The sequence below is a fragment of the Lontra canadensis genome, unplaced genomic scaffold (assembly GCF_010015895.1).
Source record: "Lontra canadensis isolate GAN:19392208 unplaced genomic scaffold, GSC_riverotter_1.0 scaffold22, whole genome shotgun sequence".
Lineage (NCBI taxonomy): Eukaryota > Metazoa > Chordata > Mammalia > Carnivora > Mustelidae > Lontra > Lontra canadensis.
The window spans coordinates 4,731,003-4,738,079 of NW_022631016.1; positions in this window are offsets into that span (position 1 = coordinate 4,731,003).

The following is a 7,077-nucleotide window of genomic DNA, read 5'->3' on the forward strand; positions in this document are numbered from 1 at the left end:
AAGCAGTGAAAGGGTTAGCATGTGGGCCAAGAGTCTACTCGAGCACGGGGGACACTGGGAACACAGAATCAGGGACACCTGGGTGGCTGGGTTAAGTGTAACTCTTGATTTTGGCTCGGGTCATGATCTTGGGTTGTGAGACTGAGTCTTGAGTAGGGCTCCCTGCTCAGTGCAGACTCTGCTTGAACTTCTTTCCCCCTCCCTCTTCTTCCCCCTCTCTTGTGCTCTTTCTTTCTAAAATAAACAAAATCTTAAAAGAGAAAATACAGAATCCATTGGAGCTGTATGCAGGCACATTAAACAGGCACAGTCAAATGCTCAACAAAGGTTTTCCGGATCCTGTATTCCTGACTCTTCAAGATTATTCCAGTGAACAAAATTGTTGTCAGGCTGCTAGCATTTTGCTGGTTTTGGTTTTTGTTTTTGTATTTTGTAACGTTGTCAAGCATTGATGTAATTTGAATGTCAGTAGAATTTTTATGTCTGTGTACATTTCTTCATAAATATGCTAGAACCTGTGTCTCTCTGTTTCTCTAATGGCCAAAAGCTAGCTCTGCAGTCAGACTGCTAGGTGTCATCCCAGCCACGTCACTAAGGACATGGGATCAGTTACTGAGCTGCTCTGCAGCATGTTTCCACAGCAGTGGGATGGGCACAGTGGTGGCGCCAGCCCACAGGATAGCGTGCATTTAAAAAAAGACAATTGCAGGGATGCCTGGGTGGCTCAGTCTGTTAAGCATTGGGCATGATCGCAGGGGATCGAGTCCTGCCTCAGACTCCTTGCTCAGCAGAGAGTTTGCTTGTCCCTCTGCCTGCTCTGCCTGCGTCTCTCTCTCTCTCTCTCTCTCTGACAAAATGTTGGAAAAAAAAAATAAAGATAACTCCATAAAATGCTTGCACAGGGCTGGCAAATCCAAATGTTCAGTAGTTGATGACCAAGACCATTGCAGATCACTGTGCAGGTGGGCACAGCCACGTATGTGCCCCGAAGGTAGTTGACACACTGCTGCCAGTCTCAAGTGCCAGTAAGAAACTTCTTATTGGTGGCATTGGAAATGTGTCAAGGGAACAGCCTGCTGAGCTTGGAAAGCCTGAGTTTAGCCTTTTAACTTAAAACCTTCTGTTTCATTGTTTCCACTCACTGTAGGGGACACTGGGTAAATACAGCACCCCCTGGGCCAGAGTCCCCTGGAGAGTGCCAGAATTTGACCCTTCACATTGGGGAGGCCTCTGAGACACAGAATTCAGGTGTTTTACCCAAGGCTCTTCGATGGGGTGGTTGGGACTAAACCCCTGATTCCAAGAGCAGAGGCTTTAGAAACATAGTCCAGAGGATTTGCTAGGTCAGGTGTAGCTTGTCAACCTGCTGGGCTCTTCTGTTTCAGGTTGTATTTGTGACCACACGTACAGCCTATATGGTTTTGGGACTCAGCGTTTTCCATGTAGGAGAGAGAAACACTTTCCATTCTACCCAAATAGCTTATTTATTAAACTTGAGTTTCTCTCTCTCCCTCTGCTCTTCTCACTGCATTCTCTCTCTCTCTCTCTCTGAAATGAATGGAAACCTTTAAAAAAATAAAAAAAGATACTCTCTTAAGGCATGCAGAAATGCAAGACCAAAACACGTGCAGGATCTTTCTGGCAGGAGAGTCTGATGAAGTAGGGAAGGCTGTCGTGGAAGGGAAGAAGGGATGGCTATGGGAGAGAACATCCCAAGGAGTCGGGTGGCTCCTCCTTAGGTAGTGAAGGACATTTGTAGGAACGTTTGTAATCCACGGCAAACAACATAGTCTTCCGCAGCCCTCGACAGTTACAGTGTTTGCCCGAATCCTGTCTGCCCTGGAGTGTCTCATGAGGGCTTCTGAGGTCCAGAGGGCTCGGGTGCCTTATCTTGCCACCTTCGATTTTGCTGTGCGTGGAGCAGCGTCTGACCTCCCTCGGGCGAGTGCACGTTAGCTGTGCGGGGTAGTTTCCTGTGGTCCCCGGCATCGGTGCAGAGCCGTTCTGCATGTGTCAGAGGTCCTTCGAATGGGCCCCTAAACTCAAGTCGGACCTCCTGTTCTGCTGCTTTCTCTCCTGCCAACCAATTTTTTTTCAGTATTCACTGAGCTCAGGCTGCCTTTGCTCATGAATTTTCTCTTGCCACTTGGTGGGTTAGTGAATGAGTCATTGGGCTTGTTCAGTTTGCTTGTCCATTTAGCAGTTGTTACAAAGTCCCCCTTAAGCATATGGTCCTAATTACCACCGGGGCCCCAGGGACCACCTTGACCATGAGGCAGAGAGTGCTGAATGCAAACTTTGACATGCCCACAGGGCCTCCTCTTCCTAACACCCTCCCCAAGGGCAGGGCTCAGCCAGCTCCCTGAGCTTGCAGGACCTTGGTTCTGTTGTTACTCCTGATGGTGATCCTCAAAGAATCATACTTGCCCGGATTCACCGTTTCTCCTGCTCTCTTCTACTGGTGGTCCCATGGGGAGAGCCTGGCCCTAGCCCCACTTTTAAATGTGCCATAGGGCACGTGTAATATTAAAACACATCAGGGAACTGGAGAAGGTGAAGGCCACGCTAAACCCTTGACCCTTGCCTTGTGGATTCAAATAATTTGGGGGAAAAAAAAAAAAACTTCCATTCAAAAGTATAGAGTGACACGTAGTGAAATATTCATTGCATTGGTAACCTTGCCTTAAAAGCACACACAGCTTATGTAAGTGTGTGGCTTTATAATAATCTGGGCCTTTGTTGCAAAAGAGCATTTCAGAAGGGAAAAAAAGTAACAGGAACCGATCGACATCTTGGAAGTGCTATAGATTCCAAAGATGTCAAATTGTTGAGAAAAAGTAATATAGTTATTAAAATTATAACAACCACTTCCAGTTTTAAACGTTTAAAAATGATTAACTCTACTGTTAGATTTGCTGCCAATTCACCAAATTGGATGTTTCATTGTACCTGGGACACAATTTCCAATTGGTTTTATTTTGAGTGCCAAATCATTTGTTGAATGAATATGCAGTTTCTCATTGCAGAATTACTGGATGTTGTTCCAGTTTGTTGAGAGAATCTGTGGGATGAGGTCATGGCCCTGGAGCTGCCACTTCTGAGCCTCTGTTCCCCATCTGTTACATAGGTTAATAGTAACAGTTGTGAAATGTTAAAAAAAAAAAAAAAAAAGGCATGTTATATAGGATTAGGAATTACTGGACACATTACATCAGGAACTGTAAGAAACACTCACACCGTCCCCAGGCTTGTACACTGATGCATGCAGGAGGCAGACAGGAGGCTGCCCGGCCATCGAAGGTCCCAGAGATTCAGGTTCTGAAAGCTCCAGTTCAGCCGCTCATCAGTGTGTCCCACAGTCCTCCTGGGTGCTTCACAGCCACAGAGACGGGCAAGTTTCCGCGAGTAGTAACAACTTGATGAAAAGTAAGTTCTGTTTCTTTAAGTGGAAGTGAAGGGGGGATAATGAGATATGGTAACATGGTAGAAAACAAAAGTGTCAAATTCGGTCCTACACTCCATCGGAGGAGGTAGAAAACAGAATCCCTTTGTAGCTGCCTGGGTCCTGACAGTTGGATGTCCTTTAGCTCATTATCGGAACCGAGCATAGATTTATATAACTCATTACCTAAATAAGGTATTTTTTTTAAAGATTTTATTTATTTATTTGACATCAGAGATCACAAGCAGGCAGAGGCAGGCAGAGAGAGAGGAAGGGAAGAGGCTCCCTGCTGAGCAGAGAGCCTGACTCGGGGCTCGATCCCAGGACCCTGAGATCATGACCCGAGCTGAAGGCAGAGGCTTAACCCACTGAGCCACCCGGGCACCCCAATAAGGTATTTTTAAATGCAAGCTCGTCATGGTTTACCTTACAGATGATTTCCACATTAAGGGATATTCAACTTCCAGCTTCATATGTTTTCTCAAAGAGGGATAATACCCATTTCCCACAGTTCCATGTGGAAGGGTGTTTGTAAGTGCAGATGAGACACCACGTGAGAAAGGCTTTTGAACTGAGATGGCCTGGGTCCCCCAGGTCGAGACTAGCGCTGTGTGGGTCCAGCAGCCGAGTCTACCTTCCTCACAGAGCCTGGCCTCATGTCTTGAAGTAGATCTCTCACCATAAGCAGCCTGGGGTCCACTGTAACCCTTGGTTTCCCTTGTCCCTCTAGTGTCTAGATGAAGGCTCAGGTGAAAGTCATGCCCAGAAGCCGCATCTGCCCCATTTTGGTTCCTAATTGGCCCAATTCAAAGGAAGCCCTTTCCAGCAACTTTTGCATGGACTTCCAAGGAAAAGAAGTAAAGCTGAAGGGAATAACTTAAAAGAAGAAAGGCAATCCCCAAAATAGCAAGAGGGAGCAGAGTGCTCCCCTCTGGAAGGTGCATTGCATCCGGCCATCTGGCTTGCTGAAGACCCCAGAGCCAGGAGGGCTTGGTTCATATCGGTGCCCTCAGCCTGTGGGGAAGGAGAAGCTGAGGAATAAGGACTCCCCCAGGAGCCGTCGTCAGGGTCTAAAGTAATAAGTGACATTGCCTGAGCCAGCTTGTTCCCCTCCTGCCCTCAGTGACTTTATGTCTAGGCCTGTTGACGTCAGGGGCATGGCTGTCCTTTCAGGGGTCGAGATAAGAAAGGAACAGAAGAGATCTGCATCCACCTTTCTAAAGCCCTGTTTCCAGTCCTTGCCTCACTTCTGACGTTCATGTGAGACCAGAGAGAAGTACATCTTTTCCCGGCTCCTCTAGGCATGTCTTTTCCAGGCTCTCGTAGGGCATACCCTGGAGCAGATCACTGTGACTCTCTGTTCCATGTGTAGCTGAGGACCCAGATGCACAGACCCCATCCAGCAGACCAGGTGCACCCCTGTCCCGAGAGACCTCCTGCAACCTAAGTACTGGGGCCTTGAGCAAGGGCATTTGCTAAGAAAGTCACAAAGAGGTTTCCAGAGTGTAACTCCTATTTTAACCTAGGTCAAGGGTCAAAACTTTTTGGAAAGGGCCATATAGAGCTTCTTTTAAGCTCTCTGGTACAAGGGACAAAATTAGCGATGTACTGAAAGAGATATTTCACAAAGATTTCTATTGAGAAAATTCTAATTCTAATACCGTAATTTCTGTAACAGATGTAACAAGAAGAGTAGAATTCTTTATTTGGTGGGGAGAGCATTCACTTCATTGGGCTTCAGAGTCAGCGTTCCCCATGACCAAGATCCATGGCAAGTGTTCACCCCTTGATGCTGATTGATGGGCAATGAGATTTTTCTCTTTTTTTGTTAATTTTAAAGATTTTATTTATTTTAGAGAGAGGGAGCATAAGCAAGGGGGTAGAGGGGCAGAGTGGAGGAAAAGAAGCAGACTCCCCACTGAGCAGGGAGCCCGAGGTGGGACTCGATCCCAGCACTCTTGGATCATGACCTCAGCTGAAGGCAGACGTTCACCAACTGAACCCCCAGGCACGTCAAGATTTTCTCTTTGAAAGTGTCTTTTCATATGCATTGGTACTGCCAGATTTTGGTTTCAGTCCACAAGTTTCTGATTGTAGTTTTAACATGTTCATTACTTGGAAGACACTTATGGAATTCTGTTGGATTCTTCTGTTGGTATTTGTCCTTTAAGTATGTTCCTGCAGTGTAGATGAGTGTCTTCTGGTTGACAGGTGGCGGCTCCTCAGTTACAGTTAAATAGGTCTTGAACAGTTCAGACACCACTGGAGGAACTCCTTTTGGAGCTTAGAAATCGTACCAGTGCAAGTTTACGTGAGAAGGCAGATCTCGCTGCTGCTCTTGATTCTAACGGCACGGAAAGCCAGGGAAGGAGTTTGATGTGACTTGTGGTTCTGACAATGTCACTTGTTGCTGAGGAGGCTAATGCCGTGTATGTTTTGCACATAGGAGATATTTTTGCCTATAATTTTAGGTTGAATTCACTGAGAAACATTATCAAGTCTGCAGCAAAAGCTAATTTCCAGAATCCTTTAAACCTCAGTAATAGTGGTTGAGGCACTTTTTCTTATAAAGAAAAATTTCAGTCTTGGCTTTGAACTCAGAGCAGTGGTTAAGTCCATGGACAGAAGGTCAAGTTCACTGTTGACATGGTTCAGTCACAGGTAATAATCAATTTGGTGGTGTTGTGATTTGGTTTGTTTTGTTTGTTTTGTTTCATTTTGTTTTTTGGCAAAGTACCTGCCATATGGAGAAGAGCTTTAAACACCTTCTATCTCACAGGCTGTGTAAATCTGTCGTATGTGTGTGTTTACCACCAGCATTTACATGATCTTAGCGGGTCTCCCCTCGGGTTGTACTGCATTAGTGTTTCCTCAGCTTCTGTGCACACGCTGTCACTGCTGCTTGTTGTGTGAGGACCCGTTGGAGCCTGATTTCTCTGCCACTTCAAACTCGGTCCCAGCTCAGTTCCATGTCAGGGACCTCGGTGACCCAGGAGCCCAGAAGACTGCTCACTCAGACGCTGGCCTTGCTTTTCAACTGTCCGCGGACCTCACTTTCGGCATCCTGACTCCACAAGCAGCCGTCCTCCCCGAGTGGCTCATGGTGTTCCACGAGCTTCTATCCTCTGGACGTGTGTCTTTGCTGCAGGGAGTGAGCTCACTGTTGGCAGATGGCCCTCCTTGCTGGGTGTAACAGGAGGCGGCCCCCAGGAACTTCCAGTGGTTGTAGCCTTCTTTTCCTTTCTTTTGTAAAATTCTAGAACTGGATTCTGTTTAAATTCTTGCTTTGCCCTGACTGTTGCTTTCCTGCAAGTGGGGGACAACATCACAAGAACTGCTTGTCTGGTAACGCCGACCTCTAGCCTAGTCTTGCGACACAGCCACAGAGACCTTGCATCCCAGAGTGCTGAGCCACCTGCCAGGTTGGAGAGTGAGCTACACCCCACTGGGTCTGCAGAGCACACGGAGCCCGCTTTCCCCGTCTTCACAGGACGGGTGTGCACTGGTGAGAGAACAAAGTGACGTGCACTCAGAATGCTGCTTGCCGCGGATGTGTGCACACCGCACAGGGACGTGGACACATTAGACCGCCGCACCACGCACCGTGTCACTCCTGCGCAGCTCAGCCCCAGAAT